Source organism: Odocoileus virginianus, chromosome 24 (assembly GCF_023699985.2).
Source record: "Odocoileus virginianus isolate 20LAN1187 ecotype Illinois chromosome 24, Ovbor_1.2, whole genome shotgun sequence".
Classification (NCBI taxonomy): domain Eukaryota; kingdom Metazoa; phylum Chordata; class Mammalia; order Artiodactyla; family Cervidae; genus Odocoileus; species Odocoileus virginianus.
In genome coordinates, this window is record NC_069697.1 from 19888754 (window position 1) to 19913055 (window position 24302).

The window sequence follows — 24302 nt, forward strand, 5'->3', positions numbered from 1 at the left end:
CTCCTTCACTCAGCGAGATGATTCACTGCAGCTAATTCAAAAGCATTGAGCCTAGCTTAAGTGAAAAAGGGAATTTTTTAGGGCCATAAGGGTGTCCTAAGAACTAGGACTTTGGGAAAGAACTTGGGAAGGAACTAGGACCAGGAACCAGTCAAGAATTTGCATTTCTTTTAAGTCCCCAGGTGAGGTCCACATGGCAGAACCAAGGACCTCGCTTTGATAGCTGCTGCTTCAAGTTTGCGAAGTATCTTTAGAGGTATTATGTTACTTAATCCTTGCCATAACTCTGTGGAGGAGGTCTCATTATCCTCATTTTGGGGGAAAGGAAGCAAAGGAATAAAGAATTTCAACACCCAAGCTCTCACAGCATCTAACCAGCAAAAAAGAGACAGGAATCTGGTTCTTATATCGCCAAATTCCATTTTTTCTCTCTACCCCTTAGCTGTTTGATGGGGTTGATAACCATATCTACCAGAACTTGGTGAAAATAGTTAATAGCACATTACTAATTCCACTTGCTCAATAATAACACAGCTAATGTAAATGTTGTTAGACTTTTTAGGGACAATGGTTGTTATATTTTTATACTGCTAAGAGTGGGATTCAAAGCTATTTCCTTACTAGTTTCATGTGCTTTTATATCAGAATCCAAGTGCTACAAATGTAAAGAGAGCACTGGGACAGCTACATTAATAGACTAATTAATTAATAGACTAATTAAATTCTCTGTAGCTTTGCTGGCTTCTTTTTCTTTTCAGCAACTTTTCCCCTATATCTTGTACCAGCAACCATAAATACATTAGAACAGTATTAATATTGTGTCAATGAAAATAATCAGTAATCAGTCAATAATAAGAATAAAAAAGAGTTTTATTTGAGCCAAACTTAAGACTATATAGGCCGGCAGTCAACTTCCCAGGTTACTCTGAGAAACTGCTCCCAAGAAGCCTGGTTTTCAGCACAGTTTTATATCTTGTCAGAACAAACTTTAAACAAGTCAGGGATACATATCTTCAAGATTTCCAAAAAAAAAGAAACCCAACATGTCCACAGTGGGTCAGTATGACCCTGGTGCCTGGAAGGGAAGCACAATCTTTGGTGTCTCAGGAAGGGGAACTTGTAATCCTTCGTTTTAACATGGACATTCTTTACTTCAGGTCGATGTGTCATTTTCTTTAGTAATTAAAGCAGATGTGCAGTGTCTGTTTGATAGGCAAGAAAATAGGCTGTTGTAGTTAGCATGAAATTCAACTTAACTCTTGTATAAGTCAAAATGACTTCTCCATACCTCAATTCATGAAAATTTCTCTTTTTAGTTGCCCTCAATTAAAATCAGTTTCTGTGTGGAAGTTTCCTTTGCAAAGCCAACTTCTTTATTCTGGTCCTTCATAAGTTTCAGCAAACCCTTATCAAAAAGTGGTCAAGATATTCAGGCTACTTTTCAAGACTATTTATTTTCTAACTTAAGGCTGGGCCTGATTTTTAGTGATCTGATATAAAACAATATAAAACAAATATAAAATATTTGAACTGTATAACCGCATAGTTTAAGAACAACAAGCAGCATCTTTCTGGAAACTTGCACATTGTTACTAAAGGGGTAGGATGGGTAAGAAGAACTGATAGAGGGGTCTTCAGATGCTAATTTCTAGAATTTCCAGTTTCAGCTTCAATTTTTTAAATTTAAAGATAATTCGATGGATGTATATGGAATCTAGAAAGATGGTACTGATGAACCTATTTGCAGGGCAGCAATGGAGACAAAAGACATAGAGAACAAACTCGTGGACACAGTATGGGAGGGAGACGGTGACACAGATTCAGAGAGTAGAATGGAAACATATACATCACCCAAGTAAAATAGACAGCCAGTGAGATTTGTCGTGTGATACAGGGAGCTCAGCCCAGTGCTCCGCTAAATCTAGGGGGGTGGGAGGGGGTGGGACGGGGTGGGATGGGGTGGGATGGGGCGGGAGATGGGAGGGAGGTTCAAGAGGGAAGGGACACATGTATCCCTGTGGCTAATTCATGTTGACGTATGGCAGAAACCAGTGCAATATTGTAAAGCAATTATCTTTCAATGGAAAAAAAAAAAAAGGAAAAAAATGATAATTTAATGAAGGATAAAACTTCCCAGGTGGCACCAGTGGTAAAGGTCCCATCCTGCCAACGCAGGAGACACAAGAGACACAGGTTCGATCCCTGGATCTGGAAGATCCGCTGAAGGAGGGCACAGCAACCCACTCCAGTATTCTTGCTTGGAGAATCCCATGGGCAGAAGAGCCTGGTGGGCTACAGTCCATGGGGTCGTGAAGAGTCGGACACAACTGAAGCGACTTAGCACGCAAAACTGCACTATCAAGCAACTTTCATAGAAACGAACACAATTCTTTAAGGACACATAGAATGTAAACAATCATAAGAAACAACTAAAGCCAATAAGTTCAGAGGAGTTTCTAGCCTTGTAAAAGTGGTGCTTATGAAGGCTAGTTCTGCAAATTTTCATTCAATAAGCATTCATTTGGTAATGCATTTTGTGTGAGGCACTATGCCAGCATTGAATCACCACACCACAGCAAGCAGGACCAAGGTCCACATCAAGGCCAAGGATAAAAGCAGATTATGCTGCTAGATTCTGCAGCCTTGAGTCTGTACTGCCCATGGGACCCGAACTCCTACATGGCCCAAAGAGTTTGGACATTTCAAGCCCAGAACTGGAGTAAACATCAGCACGAAACTGTTATCTTCTCCAGGGTTCCAGAAAGGCATGTATGACATTGTCCTTATAAAAACTCTACGACCACTTGGGGCATGCATGGGATGCCCACATAGCACTGTCATGCCATACGTGCGCACAGACCATAACCTACCACGCCCAAATGGAAGAATATCAGAAGGAGAAACTACAAGAGAAATTATACCCAAGGAATTTCAGGATAGAGCAAACAGAATGCAGTATTACAAACAGTATGTTTAATTATTCAAGGGATAAAGGAAGAGAAAATAAGGCAAAGAAGAGCAAATGATTATTTTTAAAAAGAAAAAAGCAGATTTTAAACAACTAAATAGAAATTCTATAAATAAAGAATTAGACTAAGCACAGCTAAAGAGAGAATACAAACAGATCTGAGAAAATCACCCAGAATGCAGGTAAAATATTTAACTGAAAAATTAAGTCATGAGAAAATACTATTGCAAATTTAGAGATAGGAAGTATGGAATGAGAAGTTCTAACATACGCCTTAATAGGCGTTCCAGGAGAAAATAATACAGGAAATGGTGGGAAAGAATATTTTCCTTTAAGTGATGCTAACTTCAATATATCCACAAGCATCCAATTCAAAGTGGTAGCTTAACATCAAATGTAATCAATAAAGGTAAGGTCCTCCATCAGTGCGCAATAGCGCAAGTGCAGAGCAGGAAGGACAACCAGACTCTTCACCCGGTCCTGAGAGTTCCCGGAGAGAAAGGATGGATGGCCACCCGAGGAGCAATAGTCAGAAGTACGCCAGCCTTCCCACTGGCTACAGCCAGAGTCTCCCCCCAGCTAAACCGTCATTTCGGAATGAAGGCAAAAATTGTGGCTTTTCTCAGATGTACAAAATATAAACATCTTTACTCCTCCCAGGCCCTCATGAAAGGACAGAAGGACACACATCAGCAAGAAAGAAAATGAACCCCAGGAGTAAAGGGGTCAGAAACAATTCTGAGCAAATCAATCTAAAGAAAATTTGTGGACAATTAACATAATACAAGTAATGTTATACGAGTATCGTAGCAACAGCGTGAAAACAGTTTCATACTGTATTATAATTTCATTCTGTAGTTTAATTATCTTTAGCAGTTTTCTTTCAAAAACTATGATAATAACAGCAGTTAGTAGTTATAGATATTTGCCATGTTTCAGGTGCTATACTAAGAGTTTTATGGACTATCTCATTTATTCCCCACAACAATCTTACAAGCAATACTTATCTGCTTGTTCCCATTTTACAGATGTCAAAACTGAGGCATTGAGTAGTAATTTTTCCAAAGTCATGCAGAAACAAACAATGGAAATGGATTTGTGTTGACCTAGGATGTCATTTAGCATTAAATTGTCAAAACCCAATTTCCTCATCTGTGTAATGAAGAGGTGGATATTTGCTCTGACCATATCACAAGGTAACATGAAGATGAAATAATGCTATTATCTGTTCAAGTGCTTTAGAAATTGTAAGTGCATGTATGCTCAGTTGTGTCTGACTCTTTCCGAACCCATGGACTATAGCCTGCCAGGATCCTCTGTCCATGGAATTTTCCAGGTGAGAATACTGGAGTGGGTTGCCATTTCCTCCTCCAGGGTATCTTCCCAACCCAGGAATTGAACCTGAGTCTCCCACATTGGTAGATGGATTCTTTACCACTGCATCAACTAGAAATTGTAAAGTACTTTACAATTTGAAATTATAATAAAAATAAAATGGGATATGTGTGTCAAATTAAAAAATAATAATAATTTGGCCACATAGATAATAGCAATCATCCATTCAAAATATTTCTTTAGAACTTCAGTCAATAGGCATAATTTGGAAATAGAAAAGAGTGTTTCATGTATTTGCTTATTTGCTTATTTCTAACCCATCTTGATCCAGAAAAGATTTTCAGGCAGCTAACAAAGCTATACAAAATTATACAGACAAAGGCATACCAAAAAATTTAATATATAAGGATTCATCTAATTTTTCATTTTAAAAATATACCCTAGATTTAATTTCTAAATATACACACTTTTCAAGAGCAACTTGTTATTAATTTAAAATGTAACTGCACTCTACATATCCTCTGTTACCACCCCCATCCCAATAGACACGTGAAACAAATTTAAGCAGCAGGAAAAGTTCATATTGTCTCTTTTAAAAAATGAAAATTGTTCATTTTCATACTGCTTTGGTATGGTTCAAGTTAATGATGTGCTAATGTGATATTAAAATAGTAACTCCTGCAGTTCTAACAGCCTAATTGGGCCACTGACATCACAACAGTATAACTAAAGTGTTGGATTTTATTCCATTTCCGTAAGTGAATGGAATCTGAGACTCATTGCAAGTTAATCACTGCAGTTTAGTAGGTCCCTTATTTATTTTGGATAAGCATTTCATTGGCGAATAAAGAATTAAGTGAGAAAATGAGCCAGAATTCGATAGACACTGGTGAAGAGTGATTTCTTTTGGCTCCCATAATAAATAGGGACTTTTTAAGCCTATAGAAAACGAGAACAGATGTGGATAATAACACAATTTGTTACTTATGAAAGCAAGGTTTTTCTGAAGATTTAGGAATTATCAGGAGAACTATTCATTGAAACTCAAAAAAATCCATAAATATTAATATCAGGATGGAAATGTTTGCACTATAATTTGAAACATAAAGACTATTTACCCATCATGCTTTTGAAAAATCCAGATAGACCTGAATCCTTATGAACTCTGTGTCATCAGATGATTCAGAGAGAGTCTCTGAAATACTTTGGATTCTCAAGCAGATTAGGAAAAACACACTCTTGGTAAAGGAAAGTGTTTACATTTTTCTGTCTGTATCTTCCCTGGCTTTTATGACTTATAAAAAGAGGACTGAACATGGTCTCATGAAAACTGGGCTTGCAGATTGGCCTTGCCACTTAATAGCCTATGTGATTTCAGATCTCTTTGAAGATGAAGTTACATTTTCCACATCTGTAAAATGACTGTAATGGCTCCTCCTATAAAGGGGAATTTGAAGATAAAGTGAGAGTAGAATCTCAGTTCGGTTCAGTCACTTGGTCATGTCTGACTCTTTGCAACCCCATGGACTGCAGCACCCCGGGCTTCCCTGTCCATCACCAACTCCCGGAGCTTGCTCAATCTCATGTCCATCGTGTTGGTGATGCCATCCAACCATCTCATCCTCTGTCATCCCCTTTTCCTCCTGCCTTCTATCTTCCCAGCATCAAGGTCTTTTCCAATGAGTCAGTTCTTTGCAAGAGGTGGCCAAAGTATTGTAGTTTCAGCTTCAGCATCAGTCCTTCCAACAAATATTCAGGACTGAATTCCTTTAGGGTAGACTGGTTGGATCTCCTTGCAGTCCAAGAGACTCTCAAGGGTCTTCTCCAACACCACAGTTCAAAAGCATCAATTCTTCAGCATTCAGCTTACTTTAGAGTCCAAATCTCACATCCATACATGACTACTGGAAAAACCATAGCTTTAACTAGATGGACCTTTGTTAGCAAAGTAATGTCTCTGCTTTTTAATATGCAGTCTAGGTTGGTCATAACTTTTCTTCCAAGGAGCAAGTGTCTTTTAATTTCATGGCTGCAATGACCATCTGCAGTGATTTGAGAGCCCAAGAAAATAAAGTCTCTCACTGTTTCCCTTGTTTCCCCATCTATTTGCCACAAAGTGATGGGACTGGATGCCATGATCTTAGTTTTCTGAATGTTGAGTTTTAAGTCAACTTTTTCACTCTCTAGTATCCAGTTAATTAAATCTGATTAGAATTGAGGATATTCCACAAAAACTTTAATAATTATTCACTTTGGGAATTCTTCTTTGACCTATATGGAGTTGATAACATCTCTCTGATGGAAATCAAGTGACAGGTTAAAAATACATACACTGTTTCCACTTTGCCAGTTATGATAGCTATGATTGTATGGGACTGATTGGAGATATGAAAGTGAAGTGAAAGTGTTAGTTGTGTCCGACTCTTTGTGACCTCACAGACTGTAGCCCACCAGGCTCCTCTGTCCATGCAATTCTCCAGGCAAGAATACTGGAGTGGTGAGCCATTTCTTTCTCCAGGGGATCTTCCCAACCCAGGGATCAAACCAGGTCTCCCACATTGCAGGCAGATTCTTTCTTGTCTGAGTCACCAAGTCACACTCTTATGGCATTTTGGTTCATTCTTTAATGAGTTTTGAGCAATGGTCACTAAGCATATTTAATTGTTAAGATAGACTGCATCATTCCATCATTCTTGTTATAAAGAATACTGTCTGGGCTCTTTCTGAGAGAGACACAATAAACTGTTGGTTTAATTTAAAAAAAAAAAAATCATCAAGCCATTATACTGTAGACACATCCACAGAGCAGAAAGACCTGTTCAGAGCATCTCGGCAATCATCTATTCCCAGGCTCTGTTGAGTCCAAGATGTCATAGGAGGTGCTTGGGCAGTCCTGGGAGGTGGTAAGAGGGGAGGTCGAGGGGTTGGTTCTGGCCCCACTTGCTAGGTTTAACCCTACCAGCTCTGCTTTTATCATTTTCCAAACACTGACCTTTTGTTTAAGACTTCATTTACACAAAGGGTTGGGTTACTATAAAAATGTTTAACCAGCTGATCTCGTCCAGTTTTCTCATTTTAGAGACGAGGAAATTGAAGGTGGGAAAGATGACACAAATATCCCTCAAAAGCCAATCCTCCAATCAGGACCAGATAAAATTCATGCAGATCCCCAGTCTAGGTTATTTCCACCACATTGTCCTCTCAATAAGATTTATCCCCATCCACTATTGAATGTTGAGTTCTGTGCTAGCTATTCTACCTCTATTTACTAATGAATCCAGCAAAGTGTCTAAATATTTTCATGTGAAGATGAGGTTCAAGCATATCAACTTCCCAAGCCTACATTCAAATCCAGTCTAACTCCCAATTTTGTAAGTCTATTTGCCAAGTTTTGCTAACCTTAGAGGTTTTTTTTTATCAGGCGTCAAAACAACAGACCATTATAAAGCAACCCAGACTAGCAAATAAGTAAATGTTGGATATTTAATTGCCAATTTGGGGCCCTACTCTTTATGTGTACTTTATAAAATTGAGGTACTATGTATACGGATGTAGAAAGGCTAAATGAAACCTTATTTGAGAATTGTTCTTGTCTCTTTCTGGACTGAGATGATCAAAAACACCTCTTATTTTATGCTGGCTCTTTAATTTATTAGAACAAGCATGTGGCTTTTCCATTCTTTTTTGTATCATACATCACGCACTTGCACATATTAATCTTTTTCCTCATTCAAAAAGTCTGCTGCTCATATTACAAATCAGATTTGTACATGTGCTCATAAGAGGGGAATAATGCAAAGATGTTTTCTCCCTGGCATTGTCATTTTTTTCAAGTTTCATGTTTAAAGCAGTTTCTTTGCCTTGTGTATTCTCTAACACAGCTAAGTAATGTGGTTTTCAGTGCAATGAGAAGCCTGCACACAGCAACAAAGACCCAGCACAGTCAATAAATAAATAAATAACTTATTTTAGAGAAGAGGCTAGAAGTCAAAGTTATTTTTTAAAAAAGAAAAGCACAGAGGAATCTTAGGGCAGTGAAATTGTTCTGTGTGATATTAAAATGGAAGATAGATGCTGTTATACATGGGTCCAATCCCAAAGAATGTTCAACACTAAGAGTGAATGAACCCTGATGTAAATGACAGTTTTGGATAATTTTGATGTAGGTCTATCAGCTGTGACGAGTGCGTGGCTCTGATTTGGGGTGTTTATAGTAGGAAAGTTTGTATATGTGTGGGAGGAAGGGTTGTATGGGAACTCTGTGTACTTTCCACTCAATTTTGCTATAAACATAAAACTTCCCTGAAAAAATAGTCTATTTAAAAAAGGAGGAAGACGCAACACCTAGGCTCAGGAATCTAGACAAACTTTATACAACCTCTCTGCCTTCCTAAAATATATTATTAAAATGGAAAACCAAATTTGAGAAAATGGATAATTACCTGAACAAAACCACACAGCCAGGATTGTGTAAAATATGCTTGGAGAGTAGTAAGAACACAAGTGGGAACGTCTCGCCATCTCAGACTGCTGGAAACACCTGAAAAGCCGGCAAATTAGACCGAATGTGTGGCATCACCAATTAGATGTAGAAATTTGCAGTATCGGCTAAGGAATTCAAACTTAAAGAAAGTCATAAAAATTCTGTGTGGGAGAGCAAGATGGGGAAGGCTGTCCTTTAAGAAAACGTGTCTGGTGCCCTGAGTGAGACAGAATGAAGGTAGGAGAAACCAGAATCAAGGAAATGAAATATTAAGTTATTTTAATAGCCTAGGTTAAGTTAGGGGGTCGGGGACTAAATTGGGATACTAGCAATGTAAATCAGGGAAGAAAGGAAGCAATGGACAGACACTGTAGACAGTGAATTTATAAGACTGGTTGACTGGTTTGATAAGAGTTAAGAAGGGAAAAGAGACTTCAAATATGCACGTCTTCATGCTGGGATAATAGTGGTACAATCTTCTCACCACTGTCTTTAATCCCTCCCTCGCCAAGAGCTTTCTCCTCTGCCTTTAAACTCATCCATGCTTGAATTAGCATAAACGTTTGGAAAAGGTAAAAAACATTTATCCTCAAAATGTTCTTGAGGTAAACCATTTCTGAAATATGAACCTGTTTGCCAGCCAAAACTCAATTTACATTCAAACTGTGGTTTAAACACTCTGTCCAAACATGACAGATGTTGGAATCAATTGGTTTGCAAGTCTTTTTTTTTTTTCGTCAGCTTAAATAAACAAAATTTTCTGAAATTATCATCTGTCAAGTATATTTACCAAATCTATGCAATGCATATGGACTTCTATAAAGCTAATTGAAAATTAAACTCTTGGCCTTTAGGAGTTAAAAAGAAGGGTAATTTTTTAAAGGGGGGAGGCTTTAAAATTGGCAAGAATAGACCAAAAGCAAAGCAAAACAATTAAACAAACAAAAATACGCTACACAGACCAAAAAAAGAATTTTCTCTTGTCACTACCTCTCTAAAAATTTTTCCCAAGTTTTTTGCCTAAGGTTCCAAAAGAAATTTAAGATTGTAATCCTAAAATCATGTAGCTTTTTAAAATCAGATCCTATAAATTACATAGAAAAGCTTGAATTTTATATAATATTGTATTCTAATTCAATAATTTGAAGTACCTATTTTATTGGTTCATAGTATCCCTAAATTAGATAACTCTAATATGCTAGAATCTGCTAAAGGTAATACTGTAAAATGAAATGAGTCTGACACTATTTCTATAGATTATGATAAACAATGGGGCTTCCCAGGTTGTGCTAGTGGTAAAGAAAAAAAAGAAAGATAGTGCTAAGTTGTGTCCGACTCTTGCAATCCCATGAACTGTAGCCTGCCAGGAACCTGCCTGCCAATGTAGGAGATTAAAGAGATGATGGTTCAATCCCTGGGTTGGGAAGATCCCCTGGAGGAGGACATGGCAACCCACTCCAGTATTCTTGCCTGGAGAATCCCATGGACAGAGGAACCTGGTGAATTATAGTCCACAGGGTCGCAAAGAGTTGGACACGACTGAAGTGACTTAGCATGCATGTGTGCATAATACACGATTATTACTTATTGATAAAGATAATGAGAATAACAACAGGCTAATTCCAAAAAGGGCTTCCCTGGTGACTCAGTGGTAAAGAATCTGCCTGCCAAGCAGGAGACTCAGGTTCAACCCCTGGGTCAGGAAGATCTGGAAAAAGAAATGGCAACCTCTCCAGGATGCTTATCTGGGAAATCCCATGGACAGAGGAGCTTGGTGGGCTACAGTCCACAGGGCCTCAAAGAGCTGGACATGACTTAGCAACTGAGCACACACACAAATATGATAAATACAAAAAGAACTGAGAGAGAAAACTCAGCCACAAAGCCACCTAACCTCTCCTGTTACTTACTCATCTATAAACCTAGGATCTTAATAGAACCTAGTTTAAAGATTTGTGGGGATTAAATAAAATAATATGGGCAAAGTACATAACATGGCATCTAGCATATAATAAATATTCAATAAATATTATCTAATATTATAATATTAGATATTAGATAATACTTATGACAAACCTAGACAGCATATTAAAAAAGAGAGATATCACTTTGCTGACAAAGGTCCATTGTAGTCAAAGCTACAGTTTTTCCTGGTGGGTCCCACGGTAAGGAATCTGCCTGCAATGCAGGAGACCCAGGTCAGTCCCTGGGTGGGGAAGATCCTCTGAAGATGGAAATAGCAACCCACTCCAATATTCTTGCCTGGAGAATTCCATGGACCCAGGAGCCTGGTGGGCTATAATCCACGGGGTTGCAAAGAATTGAGCACAAATGAGCTACTAAGCACACACGTAGTTTTTCCAGTGGTCATGTACAGATGTGAGAGCTGGACCGTAAAGAAGGCTGAGCACTGAAGAACTGATGCTTTAGAATGGTGGTGCTTGAGAAGACTCTTAAGATTCCCCTGGACAGCAAGGAGATCAAGCCAGTCAATCCTAAAGGAAATCAGCCCTGAATATTCATTGGAGGGACTGATGCTGAAGCTCCAATACTGATGCAAAGAGTCGACTCATTGGAAAAGATCCTGATGCTGGGAAAGACTGAGGGCAAGAGGAGAAGTGGGTGACAGAGGATAAAATGATTGGATGGCATCACTGACTCAATGGGCATGAATTTGAGCAAACTCTCGGATACAGTGAAGGACAGGGAAGCCTGTTATGCTGCAGTTCATGGGGTTGCAAAGAGTCGGACATAACAACAACAAATATCAATGTTAACATATCCTTTAGTTTATCTAGTTATATTTTTAAATTAATATCTCTTCATGTTTACTACCTATTGGGATCTTAGCATTTTATTTAGATTTAGTATATTCTTTTTGTTTTAAAATATTAACCCTTGGTTATATTTACTGCAAATATATTACCAATATTTTGTTTTGCTTTTAAATGTAAGGTTTTTTGCTTTTAGTAGAATTACTTCTCTTAATATTTTCTTCTTGATAGTTAACATTGCTTTTAAATGTAGAAAATCTTCACTATTCCAGAAATACATGATAACATATTTCTTTGAAGTTTTTCTTTTTTGTGATAATAAGTGGACATTTTACATTTAACTCTTTAATATAGCTGGAATTGGGGGAAGGGAATAAAATGGGGACCAGATGTTAACATTTCATCAAACATTGCTGATAATACAAGCCTCACATGCTGAAAAGTCTTTTCCTTCGTTATTGTTTTATATTACAGACATGCCTCAGAGATATTGCAGGTTTAGTTCCAGAAAACCACAATAATGTGAATATCACAATAGAGTGAGTCACAGAAACGTTTTGATTTCCTAGTGCGCATAAAATTTATGTATATACTGTACTGTAGTCTGTTAAGTATATAAAGCATTATGTCTTAAAAATACATACCTTTATGCATTTTTAATTGTATTTTATTATAATTAATGCACAAACCTTAATTTTAAAATATTTTACTGCTAAAAAATGATAACAATCATGTGAGTCTTCAGTGAGCCATAGTATAAACATTAAAGATCACTGATCACAAAGCACCATCACAAATACGATAACAATGGAAAAACTTGATCAGAGAAGAGGAAGCTGAAACCTCACTGTTGGCTCTGGCGGTGGTTCTGTATCTTGAGTGCACATTAAAATGACTTGGAAGATAAAGAAACAAGTCTGGAGGACTGGATCCCACTAGGCATCAATATTTTAAAATATTTCTAGGAATATGGCAGTTCCTATGAAATTAAAAGACATTTACTCTTTGGAAGGAAAGTTATGACCAACCTAGATAGCACATTAAAAAACAGAGACGTTACTTTGCCAACAACTGTCCGTCTAGACAGGGATATGGTTTTTCCAGTAGTCATGTATGGATGTGAGTTGGACTATAAAGAAAGCTGAGCGCCAAAGAATTGATGCTTTTGAACTGTGGTGTTGGAGAAGACTCTTGAGAGTCCCTTGGACTGCAAGGAGATCCAACCAGTCCATCCTAAAGGAAATCAGTCCTGGATGTTCACTGGAAGAACTGATGTTGAAGCTGAAACTCCAATACTTTGGCCACCTCATGTGAAGAACTGACTCATTGGAAAAGACCCTGATGCTGGGAAAGATTGAGGGCAGGAGGAGAAGGGGATGACAGAGGATGAGATGGTTGGATGACATCACTGACTCAATGGACATGAGTCTGAATAAACTCTGGGAATTGGTAATGGACAGGGAGGCCTGGGGTGCTGCAGTCCATGGGGTCACAAAGAGTCAGACACGAATGATCAACTGAACTGAGCTGAACAAAAAATTAAACATACAATTACCAAGTGTGTTGCATGCTGTTGCTTTAGTCGTGTCCAACTCTTTGAAACCCCATGGACTGCAGCCCACCAGACTCCTCTGCTCATGGTATGCTCCAGGCAAGAATACTGGAGTGGGTTGCTATGCCCTCCTCCAGGGGATCTTCCTGACCCAGGGGTCGAACCCAGGTCTCCCACATTGCAGGCAGATTCTTTACCGCTGAGCCACCGAGCAAGCCCCAGAATTACCATATGATCCAACAATTCCACTCCTGAATATATGCGTCAAAGAATCTGAAGTAGACACTCAAACAGATATTTGTATATTCTATTTGCACCCTTCATAGTAACATTATACACAACCAAAAGATGAAAGCAATGCAATGCAAGTGTCCACTGATGGATGGATAAACAAAGTGTTTATACATACATACATATATATATATATATATATATATATATATAATTCAGCATTAGAAAGAAATGAAATTCTGACACCTGCTAAAACATGGAGGAATCTTGAAGACTTAGAAATAAAAAGCTTGAAATATTGTGAGAATTACCAAAATGTGACACAGAGACACAAAGTGAGCAAATGCTATTGAAAAAAAAAATGGTGCTGACAGCTTGCCTGGTGCAGGGTTGCCACAAACCATCCACTTATTAAAAAAAAAAAAACAATGCAGTGTCTTTAAAGTGCAATGAAATGAAGCACAGTCAAATGAGGAATGCCTAGAGATATTCAGCCTGGCCCACTGGCTTTAAAAGATCCAGCTGCTCAAACCCATCCCCAACTAAAAGCCCAAGTTTTGTCTCCCACTCTCCATTCTGAACCTGTTGGCGCTCGTCTGAGCGCTTGGTCTAGTCCAAGGCTTTACACTGAGAATTTCTTCTCTGCCTACAACTAGCACCTAGGTGTTCTACTTAGGTTGAACTTAAGCCTCAGACTTCACTCAGCTTCTACTGATCCATCTGCCCAGCATTGCTTGTGACAGTGACCAGATCTGACTACGAACTTGGTGTGTTTTGGTTCCCCTTCATACTGAGCCCTTCAAACCCACAGCTGTGTTTGACAGCTTAATTTAAACTAGATCAGCAAATGTCCTCAAAGTTGAAGCAGTGATCTGCTCAACTCTCTAAACCAGAGCTCTTAAATAATTCCTTGCCATCCCATGTTACATCTTCAATGCTTTTATGAAAGAATTTTATATTTTATCTAGTAATTTTAGTTGCTCTGGGCCTCCTCTTACTTGAAATGATCTTGCTCTGTGTTACAATTTACCTTTTCAATTAAATGCATGTAAGTTGATTTCCTGTCTAAATCACATGTTTCTTCAATGCAAAATTATTCTTGGTACCTAAAGTGAAAGTCACTCAGTTGTGTCTGACATGGAATTCTTCAGGCCAGAATACTGGAGTGGGTAGCCTTTCCCTTCTCCCAACCCAGGGATCGAACCCAGGTCTCCCACATTGTAGGCGGATTCTTCACCAGCTGAGCCACAAGGGAAGTCCAAGAATACTGGAGTGGGTAGCCTATCCCTTCTCCAGGGGATCTTCCCAACCCAGGAATCGAACCAGGATCTCCTGCATTGGAGGTGAATTCTTTACCAGCTGAGCTTTCAGGGAAGTCCTCTTGGTACCTAATGCAGTGCTTCACCCACAGAGAACACTTGCGGAATATTTCCCCTCCCAACCCCAGGAGGGGTATGGGTGGTGTTGGGAGGGCATCGGATTTGTAACCCTCCCCTTGTAGACCTGTAACCTTTCCCTTCCAGAAATCCTCCAGAAAATGGGGGACTCTGACCCCTGAATATGACCTACTTGCTGGGGTATAACTGATCCCTTTGACACCCCACAATCTGAGAAGACTCTGTCTAGAAAAGATTGAATGTGAATGGACAAGACACCCCCTCTGTTGCCAAAATATAATCCCCACAACAGCTTTAAAAAAAAAAATGGAAGTACAAACATGAAGTGAGTGAGAAGAGGCACCATCATAAAAATATGTTTTTTTCTCTACTCCAGCAAGAGTTGGAGGTTATATCCTGCTAAAGCCACCCTAAGTTGGAAATATCATATATCAAAATTACATTTAATGCACTTCACCTTCTAAATATCAGAGCTTAGCCTATGTGCTCATACCACTTTCATGAGCCTTCAGTTGGGCAGAATCATTTAACACAAAGTCTATTTTAGAATAAAGTGTTGAATAGCTCATGTAATTTATTGGATACTGTACTGAAAGTGAAAAACAGACTCGGGATCTGGATCCAGGATGGTTGTCAGTGTATTGGCTGTTCACCCTCATGACCGTGGGGCTGACTGGGAGCTGCAACCTGTTCCTGCCCAGTGCTACAAGAGCGCCTCGTACCAAATACTGCTGGACTGGGAAAAGATCAAAATTCCAAGTACCATTTCTACTGAATGCATTTTGCTTTCACATCATCTTAAAGTAAAAAATAAATTAAAAAATAAATTTTTAAAAATCAAAACAACAAAATCTTACATTGAACCATCGTAAGTCAGGTGAACATTTGTATAGGTCTACAATCAACTAGATCATAAGTCCACAGGAAAGGGAAGCTTGGCTTGTTCATGACTGTTCATGGTCCTGAGTTCTTTGCTCAGTACAAAGCTAAGTGCTGAATAAGTTTGTATTAAATGAATACATGGACGCAATACATCCAGAGGCATAAGACTTGGTTCTACCACAGGGAATTTAAAATCTCCACAGGGGAAAAGGGTGGGGGGCTCCCATTTGTTTGGCTTTTTCCACATGCCCATTTCCATGTATTAAGTCATTTAAGGTTTGCACGGACCTCATGAGACAGCTGTTATTACCATAATTTGTAAGCAGTGCTATCTGCTTCTCCAGATGAGGCAGCTGAGTCCTATAGAAGACATGGAGTTTGCCCAGAGTCACATCATTTTTAAATGGAAAAGCCCATATTTGTCTGAATTCAGTGTTCATACTCTGTCTTGGATTCCATGATGTCTCTCTACAAGTGAAACACAAGTGATAAAATACAACACATATTTAAATTTTAAAATGTCCAGAGGTGACTATAAATGATTTAGAAATTCAAAAACTGAGAACAGTGAAAATAAAATAGTCAGAACACACTCATGAGGGAGTGGGGATTTGAGTCAACTCCTCAAGTCTCTAGGTAGAGCGTAGAGCAGAGGTCACTTCAGAAAAAGTAATTTCAGAAGTCCCATCAGGACTCTTTGAAGTCAATAAATGTTCTTGATTTTTTTTTATGTTATTACTTGATAAGCACTATAAATAATGTGAAAGTCAGAAATGGTTTACTCACAAGCCACATAGTGAAACTTAAGCATTATATGGTCATGTGAAGAATGAGAGTGATACAGTTTTGGCTTTTGCCCTACATATACTGAAAAAACAATTGAGAGGGAAATGCTTAGTATATGCACACAATTCTTCACTAATCTAAATGATAATATTCAGTATCCGAGTCCGTGTTATGCCTAATGATGACTGCATAGAAAAGCATGAAGAGCCACTAATACGTTCTGATCTGCAAAGAGCTAACATGGTAATTTCACCACTTGATGAGAAGGATGATGCTAATTGTCCAGTGCAAAATAGCAATGACCTCTATGATGCTTTGAAGTGACTGGGCTTTCTAGATTCAGACAAAATATAGACAGGATATCTTATTGGTTAAGCATTTCTTTTTTCAAAGTAATGCTTACTGGCATTATGCTGATTTAAGAAACCCCATTCTGACTGTTAATGAAAACTTAATGGAGCTGACATAAGTAAGATGATCTTAAGCTTGCCTCACTCTAAACTACTTTTTTTTTTTTTGGTGCCTTCTGGAAAGTTGCTGGATCATTGAACACTGATGTCATGCCAGGGTGTGGAAGAAAAACTGGTAAACAACACAGAGAAGGTGAAGGAGGTCAGAATTGTGCAAGGTAGATCTTAGGGTCGTATAAAAGATGCAGTATCAGCCAGGACATCAGAGCAAAAGCTAGAAATTAGTAATTTAGAAGTGATCAAGACAGACTTAATTTTGCTTCCCAGCTCTGCCACTTAATAATGCTGTTGATTTGGGGAAATTACTTAACTTCTCTGATCTTTAGCTGCTTCAACACAAAGATAGATTATAAAAATGATATCTACTGAAAATGTTTAGTGTGAGGATTAGATAGAAAAATTTAGGTAAAACACTTAGCCTTATGCTTGACACATAAATTTATCAAAAAATGATAACTTTCTCTTATCATTATCATCATCAACAATACTAACAGGTACAAGACAAATCTGTAGAAATTCAGATAAGTGAAAGAAGGGAATTCCCTGGTGGTCCAGAGCCTTCACTGGACTCTGCTTTCACTGATGAGGACACAGGTTCAATCCCTAGTTGAGAAACTAAGACCCTGGAAGCCACACAGTATAGCCAAACAAACAAAAAAGATACATTTTTTAAAAAAGAAGGAATAACAGATTACACTACCTTGAGACAGGAAAAGGTAAAAATTCTAGCACAGCAGGTCCTAGAATCACAAAAGAGAAGGGAATTTAGAGATTATCTAATCAAACATCTTCATTTTACAAATGAGCAGCGCAACGCTAGGAAACATCTCAGTGGTACAACTATGCTTGAAAAGAGTTTGGCAGTTTTTTCTAAACTTCAACATGAACTTCCCATGTTTACAAGGACAACCTAGTAAGTCCATTCCTAAATCTCTACCCGAGAGAAATAAAAACTTATGTTTACACAAAGACTTGCACATAAATAGTTACAGCAGCTTTATTCATAACAACCTAAATTGGAAACAATCAAATGTCCATCAGTGGGAGAATGAATAAATAAATTTCATACAACAGAGCATATTCAGCAATTTAAAAAATGAACTTCTGGTACACACGACAACATGGGTGAATCTAAACACATCTTGCCGAGTATAAGCAGCAGTACAAAGGCCTGTGTACTGCCTGATTCTATTTATCTGAAGTTCTAGAAAACACAAACTAATCTCTGAAGACCCAAAGCATAGAATTAGTTGCCTGATTCCTTGAGGGGAGGGAGGTAGGGAGTGAGAATTTGACTGTGAAGGGGCACAAAGGAGCTTTTTGGAGTGATGGAAATATTTTATATCTTTTACAAAATGTTTTATATCTTAATTGTGCCAGTGGTTACAAAGTACATAAATTTGTCAAAACTCATTAAAACTGCGTGCTTAAAATGGGTATATTTTAGTGTATATTAATTTTACCTCAATTAAGTTGATTTTAAAACTAGAGCTAGAGAGACAAAGAGAGAGCTGGCTTGATGCCTTACTCTTTTCAGGAGCAGAGCTAGGATTCCAAGCCAGGTCTTTGCTAGCTAGTTAGCTAAACTAGCCCTTAGCTACTGCCCATGAGGCTGAGCTTTGCTCAGTAAGCAGTGCAACATTTTGCTTTGCTTGCTGTTTTTCTGAGAGCTCATCTAATGAGATGGCATCAGCCTTGGCTTTGGCACGAGGATATGGTTTGATGTCATGGCTTCCCTTCTTACTTGTTGTGTGGCCCTGGCCAGATTGTTGGACCTCTCTGAGCTACCTTTTACTCATTTTTTAATCGGGGATAAAATTATTATCATAGATTTCCTGTAAAGATAAAATAATATAGGTACTATCTGATGCATAACTGACCAAACTTTTAAAATGAAAGCTATGAAATCTCTAGTCATGTCTATCTGGAAGTATGTAATGTGTGTAGGTAGGTATGAAACACACCTACAGCCATTTCCGAAGAGGACTGGGAAATGCCTATGGGCAAAACAGGCCTTGCAAGCTAAGGAACAAAGGCCCTGGGGGTCTGAATCCCAGAGACAAAAAAAAGAGAGAGAGAAAGAGAGAGAAAATAACGTGATACAAAAAAAGTGACCAGAAAATGACAGGCACTTAATAAATTGTTTCCATGACTACTATTAATTTCTTAAAAAGAATATCCCAGAGCCAAAGCAGTGCCAAAAATAAGTCTTGCCTTGTGAGGTTGAAAGATAAAGCTTCCAGACTGCCTGTATTCACTCATTCCATGAATAATAGTCAGTGCCTATGCTATGCAAGGCATTGTTCTAGTCTCTTAGAATTCAACAAAGAACAAAAGAAAGACATACAAACCAATATGCCAGAATGAAAATATGTCAGGTGGCAATCTGTGCAAGAGAAATAAACCGCCTAAGACAGACAGAGGATGACTGGGGGGGATAGGAAGATGCCATGTTATACAGGGTGCTTCAAAGCAGGTGATCTATTGACATAATATTTGAACAGAAACTTGGGGGAAGAAGGAGAGGAGTTACACAGAAAAGTAGCTGGGTGGAAAGTATTGAAGACAGAGGAACGAGCAGGGAAGAGGCTCCGATGCAGAAGTCTGCTTGACCCATTTGAGGATCAGCAAGGCGACCTGTGGGCCTGTGTGTGTTGTTCTCATGATCGGCTGTGATGATACATGAAATTTACCAACTGTTCAGGACATTGAACTTTACCTCTCTACTATTTGTAATTGGGTTTCTCACATAGACACAAATTTTCATATCAAATAATTATTGCTATTGTCGTGCTTATCAGCTAATGGCTTTGGTGCTGGGAGGAAATAGTTTCTTATCTATGTACACTTTATATAAATAGTAACCATTTATTTGTCATTGCTCAGTCACGAAGCCATGTCCAACTCTTTACAACCCCGTGAAATACAGCACGCCAGGCTTCCCTGTCCTTCACTGTTTCCCAGAATTGGCTCAAATTCATGTCCATTGAGTCAGCGATGCCATCCAACTATCACACTAGATACTGGTCCAAATCAGTTGCCTGTTTATCGAAGAAAGATGTAAATCACACTCTCAGCTTGAGGAGATATAGTTGAACTCAAGGGTGCCATTTGTCACCATGGGAAATGATGATCTCCATTCCCGTGATGCACCTGGGAGCAGGGAGGACTCAGAAGATGGGGATGGGAGGCAGAAGTGCACATGCACACAGGTCCAGCACTTCACGTTCTGATTTTCCCCTGTGTCTTCAGAATGAAAAGCGCCCAATCCCAAAACAAGCTCTACACTAGGGCTTCTGTCATCTGAGTGGGGCACAGTGAAACAAGCCCTACACCAACGCTGGAGGAGCAGGTGAACCTCAGGGTTGAGGTCAGCCAGGACATTGAGCCCCTTTAAAAGTCACACTAAGGGACTTGACTGGCAATCTAGTGGTTAAGACCCTGCACTTGCTCTGCAGAGAGCATCCCTGGCTGGGGAACTAAGATCCTGCATGCCCCACAGTGCAGCCAAAAATAAATAAATTTTAAATAATAACAAAAGTAATATAAGAAAAGAGAAAATGACCCAGGATTTTCTTAAAAAAAAAAAAAAGTGACACTAAGACCCTGAACACAGACCTGATGGCAACCTGTGACTTCTCTCACACAAGCTATTCCTGATGATAAAAAGTTTCCTTCCAGGAGGGGAAGACAGGGGAGGCCATAAACTAGAGGTGCTTCCTTATCTTCTGCTACGAGCAGAGGCCACATGAACACTGTATTGCTCTCTGACCACATACTGGAACATGGTGGAATGCAACCCCAAGAAGCTTGGGAGTCATTCCTGAGAAGCACCAAGGTAAAGTCTGATGGATCACAGTCCAGGGTGGTTAAACGGTGCAGACAGGTGCTAGCAGACAAACCACTAGAAACAAATGCTACCATCCTATAAGTAGAGTGAGAGGGAAAAAAAAACCTATCAGCAGAAAAAATGAGGAACCAGGTGGAGATTCAAGGGAGCAGTCCTGTTTAGTTCTCAGGAAAAGAATATTTTGGTGAGAATTCTTTTAAAAGCCTGAGAAAACTCTCAATTCTTTTGCTTTGTATTTTAAAGGAACATTTCTTTTTAATGGCTGAGTAATATTCCATTGCGTATATGTACCATAGCTTCCTTATCCATTCGTCTGCTGATGGGCATCTAGGTTGCTTCCATGTCCTGGCTATTATAAACAGCGCTGCGATGAACACTACAATATCATAAAGTAATTAGCCTCCAACTAATAAAAATAAATGGAAAAATAAATAAAATGCAAAAAAATTAAAAAATTTAAAAAAAAAAAAAGTAACATTTCACAGCTGGTCTCATTCACCTTAGTAATATGCACCTAAACTTTGCTTTCTAAATGGAAAAATAAATAAATAAATAAATAAACTTTGCTTTCATTAGCACAGTGAAAGCTGGTTGTGTTAACAAATGTTCTAAAGAAAAAAAATAATGGAGATAGCAGTAAGGGACTCAGTTTTCTGTGGGAAGATCTTGAGTGTTTAGTCAATGTAACCCACTCACTTAGACTAAACATTAAATAAACTGATTGCAATTTATTTGGCTATTGCGAAACCACAAGAGCACTGGAATCCAGTGAGCTGGAATCCAAATGTAATTTTAGACAAGCCTGAAGACAGGACAGTGCTTAGTTTCCTGAAGGACACTGAGTATCCCCTACAACTGCCCCACACATGGCCAACCTGTGGTGACCACGATGCATCTCACACTTGTGGGTAGAGTTCTAACAAAAGCCACTGCTGAATCTGCATTGATTTGTATATAAAGGTATTAAACATCAGAAAATTAAAAGGAAATAGAAATATTCTCAAGTATTACCCGAGTTAAGCAACACTGCATATAAATGATACTGACAGTACCTAGAAAGTTCTGTATTTTAAAACTTCAATTCAAAATTGAAAATAAATGATCATAATAGTATTGATGGATAACAATAGATACCGACTGGGTGTTTCACATTTTATAAGTACTCCACTTACCATTTATCAAAGATAGCTCATATTTCTCAGTACATGACAATTTTAAAGTGTGGTCGGAAAAGTTCACTCATTTAATCCTCATAAAAACCCTGAGAGATAAATATTACCATGCCAGCCATTTTCCTGAAGAAAGCAAGACTTCCTTGCTTGGTAAACTTTATCTTTCTTGCTTGGTAAACTAATTCCCCAACTTTCTACATGCAAGCACCAGTGGCACACCAAGATTGGTACAAAAGGATTTTGATTCCAAAATCACTTTCAAGTTGCCCATTTTGCCTTTTCCAGTAAAACCTGGAGACAAGTTGGCACAAATAAAACAAGGTATATTTCATGATCATAAATACTAAATAAAACTGTTGTGTGTGTGTGTGAAAGAGAGAGAGGGGCAGCCCTCAGGGAAGGGCAAGAACTGTCTCATTTCATCACTTATGCCTTTCTCTGCAGTTATGCTAGTGGTAAAGAACCCACCTGCCAATGCAGGAGATATAAGAGACCTGGGTTTGATCCCTGGGTCAGGAAGATTCTTTGGAGGAGGGCATGGCAACCCACTCTAGTATTCTTGCCTGGAGAATCCCATGGACAGAAGAGCTTGGTGAGCTACAGTCCATAGGGTTGCACAGAGTTGGACATGAGTGAAGCAATTTAGTACGCATGCATGCATGCCTCTCTCTGCATGCCTGTCTCTGCACTATCCCCTCTCACATGCTTTTTTTTAAAACCATTTTTGTATCTTAGAGTTATCCATTTCCCTTACCAAATTCCAAAGCTGGTTTGCTATCATTTTCTAAAATCCATATAATGGTGGCTCTCAACATTAAAGAGGTTTTGCTGATATCTATTCCAATACATGGGTCTCTGGTGTAAATTAAATGGTGCATTTTAAGACTGGTTCACCCAAGCAACAATAACTATGCAGTCTCACTTCACTCATTATCTTAATTAATGCTTTTATTAATTTAAAATATATGATTTTTAAGGTAAAGCATACACATGTAAGAAAATCTGCTGTGACATATGCATGTCAGTAAGGTAAAACAGAATGCCATGTAGTGCAAAGATGGTAAAAAGATTTCCATTACAATCCTACTCCACCCAATTGATAGCTGCTGCCTGAAGCAGTGTTTTGTAAATTAATCTGAGCCTAACACCAGGACCCAGGAAAAGGAGTGAAGAGATTGATTAAGAATGTCCGTCATTGCTTCAGGAGTGGGGAGTGACACTTCTCATCCTGAAGGTAGTCTATCTTGCCAGACTAAGAAATAAAATATTAAGTGTCTTTCATTAAAAGGCAAATTCATAATTTACATGTCAGTCTATAAAGAGAATCACATACTTATTTTGAACTCCCTGAGGTCGACTTCAGGATGGACTCCAAGTGATGGTTTCAATCAATGGCACATTGGTTAATTTTACAGCCTGAGAATAGCTTCAGTCCGACCTCTGACTGGGCGTGTTTCAGTATGTAGGGCAGTAAAGCAGAGATGTTGGAAAAGAGAAAAAGGAAGGGAAAAGGGTGTTCTTCAAGGCCGATCAGGATATTTAGAAGTGTGCTTGCTGAATATCGGCAACACCTGACATGAGGGCTGCCACATCAAAGTTCAACACAAACATTCAATCCAAGTGTTTAATGCATCACACGTCGCTCTCCTACCTACCTTCGCCCCTGTCTTCTGCCCTTGGACTCTTCCCAGGTCATTTGTGACCCTGTTTGAACCTACAGAGGCTCAGCATGAAGTTCATACACTGACACTGAAATGCAAAATGTAAGGCTGCCAGGGCTAACGCCATGACAGGCAGCCTAGATTAGGAGTAGGCCTGGTTTTCCGGGGTAACATGATTATCAGGCCACCTGGAGCCAGCCAATCAACATGCGCCTAGTAAGAAAGAGGGAACCTATCAGGGGAAAGCTGAAAAAGCCCGCGAACGCCCAAGTTTGAAAAAAAAAAAAAACCCGCAAAGGTTTGGGCCAATAAGTTTGCTTTGCAAACATGTAACCAATCCGCTTAAGCCAGCTACCAATTGCTTATGCACACCCTATAAATTTGGATAACAGCGTGCGCTCAGGGCTCTCTGACCCTGCACCACTGCGTTGGTTGCGGCAGGAGCCCTGACTCGAGTCGGCAATAAACTTCCCTTTTTTTTCATGTCGCATTGTCTTGGAAGCCTTCTCTCTTCCTGCTCGGGGATTCGGACATCGGGCATAACACAAAACAGTTTAATTAAATAAAAATTTCAAATCGTTCTCATATTTTTCTCCTAGTGTCACTTCATTAGGTCCGTCCAAGTTTGGTTTACTTTTCTGAAACTGTCTACATTTGCAGAGTTACCCTTTAACTTTTCTATGGGTTTGGATAGAGATTTGGTTATTTGTTTGCAGTGTCTGAACATCAAGAAGACAAAGA

General features: G+C 38.9%; 1 long non-coding RNA gene across 1 annotated transcript; it reads right to left on the reverse strand.

Moving 5' to 3' along the window:
• Positions 1–852: 852 nt before the first annotated feature.
• Positions 853–23832, reverse strand: LOC110146804 (uncharacterized). The gene is made up of 5 exons (XR_002316646.2): positions 23556–23832; positions 17579–17618; positions 15933–16090; positions 8746–8843; positions 853–1202 (listed from the first exon to the last, which is right to left on the reverse strand). It is a non-coding gene; the product is annotated as an uncharacterized lncRNA (long non-coding RNA).
• Positions 23833–24302: the final 470 nt, after the last annotated feature.